The following is a 17,841-nucleotide window of genomic DNA, read 5'->3' on the forward strand; positions in this document are numbered from 1 at the left end:
GAAGATCCTTTCAACCTAAGAAATTCACAGACACAGAAGATCTCACCTGTATTTCTAAAACATTGGCCACAAGTGCATTTCCACTTGCTACCCCTAAACCATCTCACAAATACCTGAGTGATGGTTTCAGGGGATAGAACAAACATATGTACAAGGTTTTGACATCCCAATGGTATATCTCCCACCATGTCAGAACATAGTCCCCAAAACTCAGTAACAGAGCTTCACACTATAAACAATATAAATCACATTTTAAAACAGAAAATAATTAAATTATTTTATAATTTAACTATTATTTTATATGTAATTTATATATAATTATTATTATATATAAAAATTATATATATAATTTAATTATTTTAATATCTAATTTAATTATTTTATAATTATAAATCATGAAATAAATTATTTTAACTCAAAATTCAAATGAAGTAGTTGATTTTCAGGACAAACTTCCTGATTACTTAAAGTTTGTTAAGCATGTAGTCAATGATCTTAAGCTATTTTGTTAGACTCAAAATAGCATTATCTTCCCAAAGCAAAATGCTTAGAGTTGTGACAAGAAATAAAAGACGAAACAATCTTATTTTCTAATAATAAATTTTGCTTTGATGAGTTCAAATATCAATATAGTGCAAATGTATTGATTAAGAATACAAACACAAAAACAGGTCATTCTAGATCACCTGTATTTTCACTCAATGCAATGTAAAATGTATACACAAGTTACACCTGTTGTGAATATGATGTCTTAATAGGAAATGTAGTTTAATTAATTTTGCAACAACAAAAAGAAGGTGAAATGCTAAACCACAAATACATTACATTAAAAAAAAAAAGTATCATCCAACTGGACAGCCAGAGAAAGAAAATTCTAGTTCCTCTTCAAAACGCTGGTAGGAGATTGCTAGACACAGAATACTGTGTGTAATCCCTCAAAGGAACTCGGGGTTTTCATTAATCTAAGAATTTAGTCAGTGAACAGATTTGATTATTCGAGTGGCTTCTCACTCTTGGTCATCATTTTAGCTGGCAGATGCTCTTAGTGAAAAGAAAATTTCTATCATCAAGACTTTAAATGGGTTTGGCTGGTAGAATTTCCAGCATGGCAAATTACATTCATATCTAATGATGAATACTCCACAGTTTATTTTTCAAACTTTCTCCAAAATGACACTGATGTAGAGAGAGAGTCCAAAATATAATGCAAGACTGCTTGTAAAATGTCTCTGCACTATCCTTTGAAAAAAAGGGATATAAAAAGATGCTGCAAGGCTTAATGGAAAAGACAGGCATTGCAGTTAATGTCATCTCAATTTGAATTAGGAAACAACCACTTTAGTCAGGTGACCTTGAATTTCGGTGGCCTCACCTGACAAATGGGTATCCTAATCGCTGCCTTATTAAATCTGGCTGCTTTAATAAAATACGAAGTAAACAAAAATGACTAGCATCATGCCCGGCACACAGTAAGCAGGAACGGATTCTTCAAGGAAGGAAGCAACAGCGGGACCATGAATTTGAAAACCACAGAGATTTAAGTAGTGGTGAAAATTTTTTTAAAGCTTGGGATCCAAAATGTCCCCAGAGGAGCCAAATGCCTGGCGGTAGAGAACACAGCAGTTTTTTTTTTAGGGCCATTAGTTTCTTAGCTGTGTTACAGCCATCACTACCATGTGACAACAGCTGTAGGGGTGCATGGTCTCCCATATTCTCAGAGCAAATTATCTGTCTCCTTTTCATCTGGACATGTTGAACAGTCTTAATACTCCATTGCCTTGCTCCAGGTTGAGCAGATGAGCCCATAATTTCAAATTATAAATTGGAACTCCAACAAGTGGTTCCATAATCAGATGTAAGGCCTGTTCAAAAATGTGTGCTTTTTCTTTAAGAATAGTCTTGGGCAGAGTTGGCTTCACGGCCTCACAGAATGAGCAGGTACCTAGTAGGTGGGACTTCAGGGGCAAAGAAGAAAGTTCATGCTCCCTAAAACATTTCCCCATTGTCTTGTTAGTATTGGAAGTTCTTTTAACTGGACTAAAACATTTTGTTTTGTACTTGGTGCTAACAATTAATACACAAGTATTATTGTAAGCAATACACTGACTTAAGTTCAAAGTGAAGGACAGGAATCTTTTCCTTAGAGTCCAAGAGACAGGATGAGGAAGGAGAGGAGGGACTGAAAACCAAAGATGGATGAAAAAAGATAATGAGCAAAATAACAGAGGCCAAGAAAAAAATTTCATCTCCTTCACAGTTTTGCCTGAGGTAGAAATGGTGGTATGGAAGTCTTTTTAACAAGAGTTGCTAACTGGAAAACTTTCTTGAAAGCTGACCAACAATATACAATATGATACTATTTATATAAAACACATACATACAAATCAACACCATGTGTTTGTTTTTTGGTTTTTTTTTTTTGTTTGTTTTTTCCTCTCTCTCTATATATAAATACATCAAATTCAGGTTTGGGATGCATACCAAACTGAAAACAATGTTTTTTTGTTTTTCCTGGAGAAGTACATTTGAGGGTAGACAACTTATCTGGAAATATTTTACTTTCTTTGGAGACAGTCAAACATTGCTGTCTTACATACATTTTAATACTTAAATAAACAAAATTAAAGTCATGTAAAATATGTCAACTCAACTATTAGAAAACTAGGTATCACAATATGCAAAGGCATCTTAATAAAGCCCTTCCTACCCAACATCTACTTAGCGAATTTTATGCAGTACCAACAACATGCATAAAATTATAAAACAGTATTTGTATGATACTTACAGGTAAGTATAAAACTGGGGGTGGGGTAATTGAGCCTAAGTCTCTGGCTTAGAATTCACAAAGCCTAACACATATGACTCCAGAGTTGACAATAGAGGCGAGCAGATTCCACCTCACTCCACTCCATCCCACTTTCCCCATGTCTTAAACTTTCAGAACTAACTTATGAAGGTTAACAACAGTCAGATATCAAACTTGCAGACAGAATAGAAAGGCTCATCTTATTATATTAATTTTATAAAATTATGTCAAAGTCAAATTCTAAATTCCATAATCTCTAGCTGCAAAGTATAGAGGCATAAGACGAAGCACAGTTGATATTCTCACAAGATTTGCCTGCGATATAAACACCCAAAGGAAGCTAAGTCACCGGAAGTAACAAGATGATAAGAATGCTTAAGTCTGAACTTGTAAAAATAATTAAAATAGTTTGTCATTATTTCCTTGATCATATAGGGACTAACTACTTCACTTACATTTTTTAAACATATTTAACCGCTGGGAAAATTAATGTATATTTTCCTAAAACTGCAGCTATTTTTGATCACAGCTGATTTCTTCAGCCTTGCAGCAATTAAAGTTTATTTCTATTACAAAATGAACCTCTGAGCATAAAGACATTTTTATACAGCTGCACCTCAAGCATGTGTGATGAAAATACAAGAAAGCAAGAGAATTAAGATTCTGGAAAGAATAAACTAGCATAGACTTAATTGATAAACCAAGACCCTATAAATCTGTATCATTTACAGAAAGAATTAGCCATCGTGGCAGGAGAACATTGTCACGAGCTGCACTTTTTCTTTTCATTCTTCTGTTTCTATAGAGAAACCCATGGACAGGGAGATTACAAATGAAACCTGACAAACACCTGATGAAATAATTACACAACAATCAATTGGAAGCAAGATGTGAAAGGTGATCCTGAAAAGTCCCTGACACTTGGAGGCACAAGGACACTGTTTTTCAATAATTTTATTTTATAATTCTTTAAATGGATGAGAATAGACTCATCCAGTTTGACAGACTGGATGCAAGCAGTTTGTTGTAAGAAGACCTGTGATGAAACATTGAAAAGCCAATCAGATTTAGAAAAGTGTGTCAAGGAACAATTGCCCAAAATGTGGTTAGTTAAAATCAACAGCAGTTTTTCAGAAGAACGCTAAGGAGTAAAAAAGTTATAAAAAAAGCAGAAGAATATGGTCAGGATAGAGATTCCCAAAGTGAAATAAGAGTAATTCAGAGAATTATAAATTCATAGAATAAAATACACAGGCTTTATACCCAGATGGACCAGAACCTCAGCATTGGCGGCTTATAAGCAGTGTGCTGTGGGCAAGTCACTTAACCTACTGGGCTTCACTTTCTTCATTTATGAAATGGGTGGAATGATGTCCACCTTGAAGTACTGTTGTAAAGATTAGCGATACTGCTGCCCAGCACGGAGCAGGCTCTCAGTCAGTGGCAGCTCATCCCCAGTCTCTCATGGACAGGTAGATGAGGTGAGGCGAACATATCTAAGCTCACTCAGCCGACTGAGTGATGGGACAAGGTCCTGTCGTCCCCAGCTGCTGATTCTCATGTCAGGGTGATTTCCTCTGTACATCCAACCTGACCCTCCGTCACCTTTATACCCGAAGGAACAGAACTGTATATAATACTATAATAACAAAAATACGGAGCATGACTAGAGTATTTAAAAAATAAACTACAATTAAGGGGTTTGGTCCAGATATTATCTAAAAAGTTACTAAACAATTTAACATTCCTCAGTTTTTTTTTTTCCCCTAAAAAGAGGTTTTATTTCCTTTTGTTCACAATCAGTATTTCACATTATTTCTTGGTCCCAGGGCTCCTGGGCAGGGGCTGGTCCCTAGGAGTGCCTCCGGGTGGAGGTACCTGCGCAGTACTTGGTAGGGGAGTAAGGACGAGTTGGGGCGGCGCCTGGCTTTGCCTCAACCTTTCAGAGCTCACTGTCCTGTCTGGGCCTCGGTGTCCCCACAGGCCCCTGGGAGGGGCCAGCGTTGCTGGCCTGAGGGTCCTAGGGAAATCCAGTACTTCATGAGGCTTCACGTATCTGGGGACTGTGGCCTGGCTTTCTCCTAGGGAACCCTCTTCCTTCAGTACCCTCCCACCCCCCACACTGCTTCCCTGAAAAAAAAAAAGTACTTTCAAAACCGCCTGAAACTTTTGGGGGTACGGAAACCACAAACTGATCAGCAGAGAAAAAAAAAAGAGGGGAAGAAGCAACCGGAAACCATTTGGGGCCTGAACCCCTCGGAGCCGGGGTCCCCCCCCCCCCCCCCCCGGCAGCTGCTTGTCCCAAAGCCTGCTGGAAAAATGCTGCCCGGAGCACTCAGACATGTAGGCAAACAAGACAAAAACACAGAAAACCCGAAAACTCAGGTGGGGCAAGATGTGGGGAGACAGCCCGCCTGCGCACCTCAGTAGCCTGCCTCCTCCTGGCAGTAGGAGGGGTACTCCGGGGCCTCCCCGGGCCGGGGCAGTCACTGGCAGCCGCTGCAGTCACCGGCAGCCGCTGCAGCGCCATCGGCTGGGCCTTGCGGGCAGTGCTTGGGGTCGTATATCTGCCGGCCCAGGCCGACCACCTGGCCGCTCTGGTTGGCGCCCTGCGTGTAGCCCATCTGCAGGGACATGGAGGAATTGTCACATTTGTCTGTCCCCAGCTTGGTGTCATAGATGTGCCGCCGGGTCCCTGGAGCCGTCACGCCCACCTGGCTGGCACACTTGTTCGTGACCATCTGCAGCCCAATGACGCACTGGCCCGCCTTCATGGTGGCGTCGTCGAAGTTCCGCTCCTGTTTCTCTGAGTATTTGACAACAATGTCCACACCACTCTGCAGCCCCTTCGTCTTGGCCTTCCTAGCCAGGGCGAGAAGAGACACCTGCACCTGTGTCAGGTTCCAACTCTCAAACAGGTCGTTGGCCTCGAACAGACCAACGGGGTTCATGCCGTAGCCGACCATGGCCTTGATGAAGTTGGAGAGGTTTTCTAGCTGGTGCCAGTTCTGCATGGAGCGGTTGATCTTGGGGACTGGGCTTGGTTGCAGCTTATGAGTGTGCATAAGATAAGCCCGTCCTTCAAACCCGTTTGGAAGTCGGGGCTTATGGAGAGGCCGGTGAGTTCCTCAATCCAGCTGCGGAGTTCCGCCTCCTTCTGAGGGTCATGTTTGGACACGAGCCGGTTCTTGACCTCGGCCGAGAGCCCGCACGAGGGTCCCTTATTGAGCTGCGTGGAGCTCATGGCTGGTGGGGGCGGTGGGGGCGGCGGGACGGGACGGGGTGGGGGAGGAGGGTGTAAAATTCCTGACTGTTTTATGTAAAACATTAAAACAATTTGTCCCATTGCCTTAGTTAGGAATTCTTTTTAATTTCTAAGACTTCACAAGAAAGCCCATTTTTGTATAAGGTAATTTGCAGTAGTGCTGTTTAAGACTTTTTAGAAAAATGTTTATCCAAAAATAAAATCCAGAGTAATGTATACAGTTTCATACTCTTTAAAACGGTACAGCACACTAAGTAAAGAGCAAAGTCTGGGATATTTTATATATGTGAAATAAGAAATAACCAGCCATTCATTATTAGTTATAGTTCAACATTTATTGTTGGGCAGAAACATCTCTTTTGTTTTTGCAGGATTTACATGAGACGCATGCCTGTTCCCTTTGCTTTGTTTCAGCACTTAGAAGTGTCCCCCCCAGTGTCTCATCTTTTGGAAGTTCAGTGCCTGATTTTATGACTCAAAGTTGCTGACTCTCACTGCCATTGCAAAGATGCAGAATAACCTAGATGCACGGGAAGGGACATTCTGGATCATTTTCACTCAGCCAAGTCATCCCTCATGCTTATGTCCAAAACAACTTAACGCCAGATCATTTTCTATCAGCCTTCATCCCCCAACTCAGCCCCTCCCCTCTGCTAAGATGCTACTGGAATGCATTCCTAAAATGCAGATAACCATGTCCTGCTTTGTCCTCATTTTCCCCATAGCTTCTTTGCAAAAATAGCTGCTATTCTCTGTAATCTATCCACAATCTCCAATTTCCTTTTTCTTTCAGTACTAATAAGTAGAGTAACTCACATTTCACATGATGGAGATGAATTCCCTAAGTGTCAAAAAAGCATGCAGAAGTGAATAGCACAGACTAAAATATTACAAAAACATCTTGCTTTGAGAAGGATTACTTAAATAAGTGTCATGAAATTACTGAAACAAAATATGTCATTTGTGTAGTCTTCTATTATTGATTAAAAGCTATTGAGAATAACTGATATATTTTCAAATAAAAAGTAGACCACTGAAAGAACAACAGATACCCCCTCATGAAAATGGAGTGGAATGACAATTTAATAACAAGTGTTTTAAAATTTGACATTAATGAGAAAAAACACTTGGCTTACTTTTTCAATATCAAGCTTTGTTTCACAGAGGTAAACTCAAATATCATCTAGTCTGACATCAATCATCTTTTAAACATAAGTGTATTTTATACTTGGAGAAATTCAAGACCTCACAAATTATTGCTCAGTGTCACCTGATTGCTAGATAGGTGCTAATGGATCTAGGCAATCTTTCTTATCATCTGAACACTGTTTAATCTCAGAATTTTTTTTTTCTTTTTTAATTTGGTATGTTCAAAACTGGGATCTGCAAGGTAGGTGCTTTAAAATCCCACTGCTCACACGTCGGCAAGAGAACCTATCGGATGTTAGCTAGACAACGTCAGCTCTCCTCAAACTTCTTAAACAGGAAAATAAAATGTGAGAACAGGGACAGAACTGCTTAGAACTGTGAAGCTTGTCTTTAACACATTGTCTACCTTCTATAGCATGTCTGGAAGTACAGGGAATGACTAGACAAAGTGTAAAATGAAGAGACATTTCATACTTCATCTGAGATTTGGAGACAGTCTAAATATTCCTGGACTTTTTTATGCTCCTTATTTTATACTCCACAGTAACACAAAATGTTTCAATGCTGACAAGACATTTACAAATGTACAAATATGAAGAGCATTTCAGTGAATAAACCAATAGATGACTTAATGAGGTGAAAGAGATGCTCCCTTTTTCCAAGAAGAGTAGCAGTTCAGAATTTTAAAACAGCAGGATTATGTCTAACAGGCAAAAACAAAGGTAGATTATAAAGGGTTGTGGGAAAACAGCTGCTAATTAGATGCAAAAAGGATGGAGACAGGAATTCAAAACTCAAAATAGTATAAATATTTATATATTTATATATATATATATATAAATATCTCTAAAATAGTATAAATATTTCTAGATTAGATGAAGTAAATTGGATTCTGATTTTCCCACACTTGGGAGCATTAACAGGAACTGTTTTTGAAAATCAATCCACATGGAGTGCCTCATTCTTAAACTTGTTTAGCAAGACAAAGTGAAAAAAATGGGAATCATATAGTTAACTAATATCTTGTTTCCATTTTGATTGTTAATTCTAACCATTTGTTTCATGAAATTCTGCTGTTTCAGTTAGGCTTAATGTTTATTAGCAAATCATAACATGTCTGCAATTAAATAATTACTTTGATATTTTTAGTTTCATATTTCATATTATTAACATGGTTCAGGAAAGATTTTCAAATAATAAATTCATAAGTTTTAATTAGAAATAAATGCTAACCCTTCAATATAGAATTCAGAAAGTTCACACTAACTGAGGGCTGTTTTAATTACTCTTCTTTCTTTTCTGTGTTGGACCCTGCTTAGTTATTCTTTGCTCTAAAATATACAAATGCATTAGGATTAGACTGTTAACTCAAAAATATACAAGAGAAATAATTAAGTACAAGCAGAAACTGGACAGTGGAGAATTACTGAAAAGCTAAAACAATGTTACAAAACCAAAAATTAGAAAAAAAGGTTTTACAGTGTAAAGGATTTTTTTAAAAAGCAATTGTGTTTAAGCTCACGGAAAGTTGAACTACTACTGACGCAGTTTTCTAGAAGTAATCAGTATTTGAAGCTTTTTAAAGGAATGACTCCAAACCTGTACCTGAACCTAAACCTCTTTTTGGAGCTTTAGACCTGTATTTCACAGTTCTACCTGAATGATTTACAGGCACCTAAAACTCAAGGTTTCTAAACTAAATTTCTCCATTTTCCAATCTGCTTTTCTCTTTACATTTCCCATCCTGGTTGGTGGTAATCAGTTACCTATTCTGTAGTTAAACTATCTAAAATATTTATCTACAAGCTAGAAATAAAAGTGGGTTTTATGAAATATTCATGGGTTTACTTTCAAGAACCCCCTTCAAATTTGGTGGGCCGACTGTCTCACTAAGTAAATGGAAGAGTGAGTAACCAAAGACGCGGTTAAACTGAGAAGCAGCATGAACGCTGAGCTGCATCCACGTGGAAAGGAAATTCTTCACTTGGAATCCATGGGCTCCTCTACAACCCAGAGAATAAGTTAAACAGTCAAAATCTTAATAAGATTCTGGGAGAAGAAAAGGAAGAGCAGGAAGAGAGGGGGGAAGTAGAAGAAACCACCTGCTTCTCTTTGATTTAAGGCACTGCTAATTCTGGTTTCATGGGGTAACATGGTTTGCAGATGGCGTGGGTGGAGGCGGAGCGGGACTCAAGCACAGAGGAGGTCACCATCCTCTCAGCTTCCTTACAGACGTCTTCCCTGTATTTACTGCCCTCTCTTGCCTTCATCCCTATTACTTCAGACAACCAATACCTCCTTGTTACCCTCTCTGTCATCTCATCCAGTAAGGCATGTATTTCAAAGGAATTCCCTTATTCCTCCCAACTCTTAATTTCTTCCATTCCTTAATCTTACCTACCTTTTATAAATAAAAGGAATATAAAAAATTCAAAGTAGGGTGTTCATGATTAATTATAGTTTAATTGTTGCTCCTCCAGGTAGGGCTAGGAAAACAGAATAGATAGCAAGCACTTAAAATTCACAGGCAAAAATCTTGAACTCTGAAAGTTAAGAGGGTGAGGTTGTTAGCACAGTGGACCTCCTGGTGCCCCCCAACATCACTGTCTGTGACTGTTTCCTCTGAGACTATTCCTGTATGGAAGTAAACCAAGGAATGTACATTCAATCAGAAACTGTAATGCAAAGCTCCCTCTTAGGAATAAAAGGTACCCCATCATCATCTTCTGTTGGAGATTTTTTTTTTAAGAAGCAATTCATATTTGAAAAAAAATCTTTTCTTCTCAATTGTGCATTTAAAGTCCATCAAGAATAAGTCTATCTAGCTATAACTGCCACACATCTGTGCCTCAGAAAACCCCCTAAGCCTTTGTGGAGGGCAAGCTAAGTAAGTAGGTTTGCTTCCCTTTATTCTTTCTTTCTTTGCAGGAGAAGTCTGTGTAATAAGGAAGGTGCCTCTGAAATCCAGCTTCCATTATGTGGTAGTTTCATGACACGCTGGGAAGGTGTGACTTTAAGGTCCAGAACACCAGCTCCCTTCCGTTCCCCATGAATATACTCTGTTTACTATGGTTTTCTTTTTGTTTCTTCTTTGACCACATTTTTAAGACCATGAAAGAGATATAAATGCATACACTCTGGGAATGAAAAAGCCAGCTCAGGGGAAAGGGCAGTAAATCCATGTATTGGGTAAAACAGGGGCCTGGAAGTGTACCTAGCATTGCTAATTTGCTCATTCAGTGGCATTTTCCCCAAAGACACCTCTGCCTTTAACAAAACATTGATAATAAGTGTAGTAGTTAGGTAACAACAATGACAGAGACAATAATGATGACAGTTGAATTTCTATGCCGGCCATCATCCTAAGCGCTTCATGTTAATTAACCCCCACAAACACATTTAACCCTCATGACAAATAGTAGGTACTATTACTCTCCCTATTTTATAAATAAGGAGGCTGAGGTTGAGAGAGGCTAAAAAACTTGCCCAAAGAGATTGACAGGACTGACATTACATAATGGTATCACTCAGCCTTGCCCCTGTCGCTTTCAAAATCCAACTCTTAAAGCTGTCATTTAAAATAATATCTGGATAGCAGCTCCTGAAGCAACCTTTACTAACCTCCCACTGAAATATAAAGACACATGTGGAATAGAAAACCACAACCCTGCTGTGAACAGGAAATTCAAAGCAGAAATACAAATAGAAATAAAAATGAAAAAAAGTCCTCATTCTTACAAATAATGGGGGAAATGGAAATTGTAAATGTATTATATAATTTTTAATCCATTAGAGTGAAGAAGTTAAAAAGATTGATAACAACAACTACTATTTAGAATGCTAGAAAATGGGCACTTCCATGCTGCTAGGAATACCAATTTATGAAGCCTTTGATTAAGCAGTTTTGAAGCATCTATCAAAATCTTAAGTGTCTGTTAAAATTTAAAGTGTCTGTAGTTGATCATACCAGCCACTTCACACCCAGGGGGTTTATTCTTCAGGATTACTTGCATGTTTGCACAAAAATATATGCACAAGAATGTTTACCAAAGCACCATTGATATAATACCTAGTGGAAAACTTTAAACAATTGGCATAGCCACCAATATCAGAGAACATATAAACTGTGGTTCATCCATATGATATGATACTATGCACCTATTTTTAAAAAGAGAAAGATACATATGCACAGGCAGAGAAACAGCTCTAAGGACTTTTTAGAAGTAATTTTAAATAAAAAGCCTTTATCAGTGAAAGGCATGGTATGAGCGTACATGCGTGTACCAAACCCTTGATGGTACCTATTTTCTGGGAAGAGAAGTAGAAGGGGGAGGAAGCAGAGGGCCTTTCACAGACTGCTGTTATACTTTTCTTTATGTGTTAATTTTGTTCAACAACAATGTATTCATTTCTTATTCAAGTAATAATCAGCTAAAAATTAATGCCAAAAAAGGAAGGAAAGAAGAAAGAAGAGAAAGGATGAACCATGGGAGAGATAGGCAGATACTCAGAATAATTAAAAAATGATGAAACACAACCAAATTAGCATCTACATATAAGAGACTTAACCACAAGTTTCAAGAGAAGAGGTATTCAAAGTTCACCTCAAGGGTCTGGCATGTAGTAAGCATTTATATTTATGGGGGAAGGAAGAAAGACGGTGAAGATAAAAAGGAAAGGAAGATGGAAGAAATAAAGTCCAGAGAAAAAGGGAATAAACAAAAATTTAGCATGTAAAAAAAAACCCCACAATGCCAATATGTGGCAGAATGAAATTCAAGGTAAAAAAGCATAAAAAATGGGGAAAAGGACATTTAATATCAATCACAGTTATCATTTTCTTGTAAGCTCTACCAATCAAAAGCCTGAATGTAGTGAGAGTCCTGGACCTCATGGCCCCTGCTCCCTCCTCAGCCCCGTCCAGCACCCTCTCGCATTCGCTCACCATGTTTCAGCAGACCTGGCCACTTTTTGGTTCTACAAATGCACTTGCTCTCCACCTTAGGGCTGCCAGAGCTCATCCTGTTCCCTCACCTGTGCCTGTTTCCACCTCCCTCCCTAGCGCTCACCTGGCTCACTTCAACTCATTCCTCAGGTCTTGGCTTCGTTAACTTTTCACACAATAAAGGATTCTTTTAAGTGATTTCCCTGCAACACGCAAGGTGGTAGCCACAGGAGTTTCAGAGAATTGCCCAAACTGGGTTGTTTCCATGTTATGCTCACCACACAGAGTACTTCCATGAGTGGCACACTTATCACAACTGAAATTAATGTTGAAAGCAATGTTCATAAGCATCACTTCCTAACAGGAGGAACATCGACGGTAAATAAACTGCCAAGTCTTAGTGGTGAGCCAGGAATCCTTCTTAAGCAGGCACACGATAAGGACAGCTGATAGTAACAGTGGGGTTTTACAGTATTCTGGAATTTCTGTTAAATACAATGAGATAACAAAATGAAATAACAGATATAAAGAATGGAAATGAGACCACACTGCGATCTCGAAGGAAGCCCTCCCAAGGAAGTAATCTGAATCATACACAAGACTTACTTATAAGACTGTTCCATGCAGTATTATTCATACCAGGAGAAAATTAGGGACAACCCACAACCCCCAGGGTAGACAAATGGTAAAATGAATTATAATATACTCTACAGTGTAATAATATTATGTCATAAAATTCAAGGTTTCAGAGCTCAGTTAATGACAAAAGAGTATAAGATTATCATTTATACATGTGAAAATAATTTTATATTAAATATTTTAAAACAAAATTAAAAAAATTTGGACTTATAGGTAATTTTTATATTACTTAAAATTTTCAGTATTTTCCAAATTCTGTAAAATATACTTGTATTGCTTTTATAACATAGAACAGTTTAAAACTCTAATCTCACAAAAAGATTGAAAAGATTAAAGTTATAAAAAGATACCTTCTAAAACTGTTAAAATTAAAGAGACTGACAATTACAAATGTGGAGCAGGTTTAGGGCAAGGGGGATTTCTATACACTGCTAATGGGAATTCAAAACTGTACAACAACTTTGGAACATGGTTTTGCAGCATCTTATAAAAGTTAAAATACATCTGCCCTATGACCAAGCAGTTCTACTCATAGGTAAAAAAAGCATTTGATCACAAAAAGGCTTGTACAAGAATGTTCACAGCAACTTTATTTCTAATAATCAAAATGGGAACAACACAACTATCCATCCAACAGGAAAATAAATAAATTATAACAATATTCTTACAATGAAATACCAGTCAGAAATAGAACAGGAAAAGTGTTGAGCCACATGGCCAAGATGAATCTCAAAAACTATATATATTAAAGAAGCCAGACACAAAAGAGAACACATTGCATGATTCCATTTATATGGAGTTCCAGAACAGGCAAAACTAATCTACTGTGACAGAAATCTGAACTGTAGTCATCTCTGGTTTAAGGATGGAGAGAGGTGTGGGGATTGACTGGGAAAGGACAAGAGAGAACTTGCTGGTGGAAATGTCTGCATCTTGATAAAGGCATGGATTACACAGGTGTATGCATGTGTCAAACTCACTGCACTGTACACTTAAGATTAATGCATTTCATTCTCTGTAAATTATACCTTCATAAAAAAATAAATAACAAAGGATTTGAAACTCACACTAAGGTGATTAAAGATAAAAATCAATAGACCTTTTATTACCCCTTAAATTTCATGAAATTGGTACAAACTGTAATTTGTAAGCCTTACCTCACAAGGGGTAATCTAGCAAAGAAACCAACAGTTCATACTTTTCTCGTATTTCTACCATTTGTATCTTCAATCTGTATATTCTGTTAAATTACATTTAGACCAATGACATTTCCATACTTCATTTACTTCTATCTGATCACTTGACAAAGATGGAAGAGAGCCCTACAAGAAAGGGAACAAGAAATTGACAACAAGAAGCTCAGCATTCTCTACCCATACTCCAAGAAAGATGAGGAACATCACACAAAGGGTGGTAATTAAATGTGTAAGCTCTGCAGTGTTTATCATCTGAGTTTTACATACTGGCTCTGTGACTTACTGTTTTTGGGTAAACTTTATTAATATTAATTTTAGTTTATTCTCAAATCTACCAAAAATTCAAGTTGAATTCAATTCTTTAAGAATACACTATTTATAGGAAAATGCACCATAACTACATAAAACATATATACCTGCTTTTTTCTCTGTGCACACAAAAAATTATTTTGAAAATAGTGTCTAGAAATCTATTGCTAAATTCTGATTCTGTTCTTGTTAGGTATAAACAGTTTTGCCATTCAATGAGTTTGTGAGTTCAATTCTGATATGAGTGAATTTTTGCTAATATATTTCAATTACGTTTAAATTTGAAATAACATTTTTATGGCCTTTCAGTTGGTAAATCACTCTTTTTTTCTGCCCTCAGAAAATGTGTTTTTCCAAAAGGGCACCATAAAAACAAAACAACAAATACTCCCATTTGCTATTATTAAAACTGACAGAAGACTGTTGTATTATCTTCCATATCTTATGTACCAATTTAAAATACAAATACAAAAAATTGCTATTTGTCTTATGGAAAAAATGTATCTATTTGCTGGTGAACATTCAGATCAATGCATATGAGAATCTGTCCTTTTTACCTAGTTGTTTACAAATGGTTTTGACAGATACATTTTTATAGTAACCCAATATAATAAGAAAATAGGCTAGAATGTAGATAACAACATTCTATTTACAATCATCAAACTTGTTAAGGGACTAGAACTTAATTAGTCTAACCACTAAAAAAGATAATTAATGTGATAGAGGTGCTAATTATCACTACAATGGCAATCATATTACAATATACAAATGTATCAAAGTAACATGTACACTTTGAATTTATACAATGTTACATGTCAAATATATTTCAATTAAAAATAGGCTAGAACTTGATTTGAGCTTGTCATTTATGAAATAATTACATGCAATGATTTTGGTTTATATCATTCAAATGACCATATTCAGATGTCCAGTCATTAACATGAATGGGCCATATGCCAAATAAAATATAAGAAGTTCTGAAATAGATATATATGGAAATACATGGACAAAATATGTGCTCAAGAGAATAAAAAACAGTCATTAAAACAGAATCAACCCATTAATGCTAAATTAGTTCAAAAATGGTCTAAACTACATTCAGATGCTCCTATTTTTCAATCCCTACTTTTGGAAGGCAAGAACTCTCTCACCATATGCCCGTGGTCTGAAAGCACACATCGTGAAGGCTGTTCTCAAAGACTTGCAAAATTTACAAAGATTTTGTGACTTCCTGACTCACAGAGAGCTGTAAATAGATATAGCTTATTTTAAGGCATTTCAACATTCGTTCTCCTGATACCAGCAGAATAAATAAATCAGAGCAAATGGACTTGAAAATAATTTGATTACTTTCCCTTCCTGAATCTTAAAATATAAATCCTTCAGGTGATTCGAGTTTTGGATAAAGACTTAGACCAAGGCTTTTCTTATCTAAACTTTTCCTTGGTGATATACAACAGAAGTCTGTCTTTCTTCTTCACACCCTTTCTCTGGGTACCTATTTCATTCTCATAGCATCAGTTATCACCCCATCCTAGCACCTCAAATCTGTCTCTAGTTCTGACCTCTCTTCAGAGCACCAGTCCTGGCTACTCCAACCCGAGTTCATGGATGATTTAATCTCAGCATGTCCAAAACCAAAACCCATCTTTGCCCATTTAAACAGCCTCCTTCCATATCCCCTCCTTTTATTAATGGCTTCACAATGCATGCAGAAAATTACATTAGCATTTTAAGAGTCATCCTGGACTTTTCTTTTTGTCACTACTGCCAATACCATGTCATTTCTACTTCCTACTCATCTTTGGAAATCATTCCCATTCTTCCACCCCTAGTATCACTGTATAAGTTATACTTGTCTTCGTTCCTCCTGGAAACGAGTATAACTGATCCCTAATCGGTCTTGAAACTTGCAGTCTCACACATTCTAGGTTATCCTCCACATTCAGCAAGGGAGATATCTGTAAAATACAAATGCAACCATATAATTTCCTTTTTTAAATACTTAGGGTGGTTTGCTATAAATAAATCCAAATTCCTTATCTCAGCCCTTAGCTCTTCACATTATAACCTCTTCCAACCTTCCCAGCTCCATCTCAAACACCCCATAGACCACAGGCTGTGTGTTCCACTGTGCTCTTTTTAATCCCAAGAACTCTGCAGAAGTTGTTCTTTTACCTAGAAAATTCTTACTCATCTTTCAAAGCAGTTCAAATATTGCCTTTTCTGGAAAGACATTCCTGATGTTTCCATTTAGAACTCCCTTTGTATACCCACTCCTACCTACTTTTTCACTCATTGTTAGTGTGTTTATGTCTACCTTTTTCATCAGCTACTTGGAGCTGCTAGGAAACCTCACAGAAGGCATAGACTACATTCCTGTTACATCTAAGAAAGGCTTTGTACTCCATATCAAGCCTAAATATTAGCTATGTTGTCAGTGTAGTTTCCCCCCAAATAGTTAATAATATCAAGTTGTCACATAGCTACATGAAGAATGCATATGATTTTTAGGATGCGTGTTTAGATATAGAGAAGTTGAGCTTCTTCCTCAAGAAGCTTAGTGATCTGGAGATTGCCAGTCATGGAAGCATATACCCCATGACTAATGGTCTCTAGTGAATTCTACTTCAAGATTATGCTGATTTGAAATTCAATAATATTATGGATAGAATTCTCAAATTTCCTTCTGGACAAAAAAGAATGAACTTTGGAGACTAGAATCAAATAGTAACATTATTCCCCTCTGGTTTTTGTTTTGTTTTGTTTTGTTTTTTACATCTTTCATTCAAAACACACACACACACACACACACACACACACACACACACACACACACACACTACACAGTTCCTGCTCTCATGAAGTATTCAATTTTTTAGGGAAGACATACATCACAGTCTGAAGTAGAAGTAGATGCTCTAAACCTTTGGTTTCCAAAGGGGGTAACTTTGTCCCACAGAGGGTATTTGACAATGTCTGGAGACATTTTTTAATTGTTACAACTTGCATCCAGTGGGTGGAAGTCAGGAGGGCTACTTACAAGGCACAGGACAGCTCCCCACAATGGAGGACTATCTAGAGCAGGATATGAATAGTGCCCAGGCTGGGAAGAACTGTGCTATAGGAAGACTACTTGGAACTGCAATAGCATATAGAAAAGGAATCTGACGAAGAGTGAGAACTTGGGAGAGGCTTTCTTGAGAGTGATGGATGACTGAGGTCTGAAAGATGGGAAGAAGGAAACGGAGCTGTGTAAGTGGGTGGCGATGGAGAGAGAAAAGTAATAGTGTTCCAAGTAGAGGAACCACAGGTACCTAGTCCCTGGGGACCACGTCTCCTCGAGTGACCGAAAGGTATGGCTGAAGTACCAAAAGAATGGGAGAGAAGTCAGTGTTAAAGTTGTAAAGATAGTCAACGTCAATCATGCTGGTACTTAAAAGGATGGTTTAGGATTTTGTTCTCTACCCTATAGCAGTGAAAGGCCATCAGAGGGTTTCTGAGGAAAACGACTGATTTTAGAAGAATGTTT

At 37.5% G+C, this 17,841-nt stretch overlaps 1 protein-coding gene and 1 pseudogene across 1 annotated transcript in view; both read right to left on the bottom strand.

Annotated features, from left to right (window-relative positions):
• Nucleotides 1-17,841, bottom strand: part of GPR158 (G protein-coupled receptor 158) — a 304,199-nt gene that overhangs the window by 105,008 nt on the left and 181,350 nt on the right. The gene's annotated exons all lie outside the window — the stretch shown is intronic.
• Nucleotides 5,230-6,068, bottom strand: LOC116661596 (annotated as a pseudogene).

This window comes from Camelus ferus, chromosome 35, assembly GCF_009834535.1.
Source record: "Camelus ferus isolate YT-003-E chromosome 35, BCGSAC_Cfer_1.0, whole genome shotgun sequence".
Lineage (NCBI taxonomy): Eukaryota > Metazoa > Chordata > Mammalia > Artiodactyla > Camelidae > Camelus > Camelus ferus.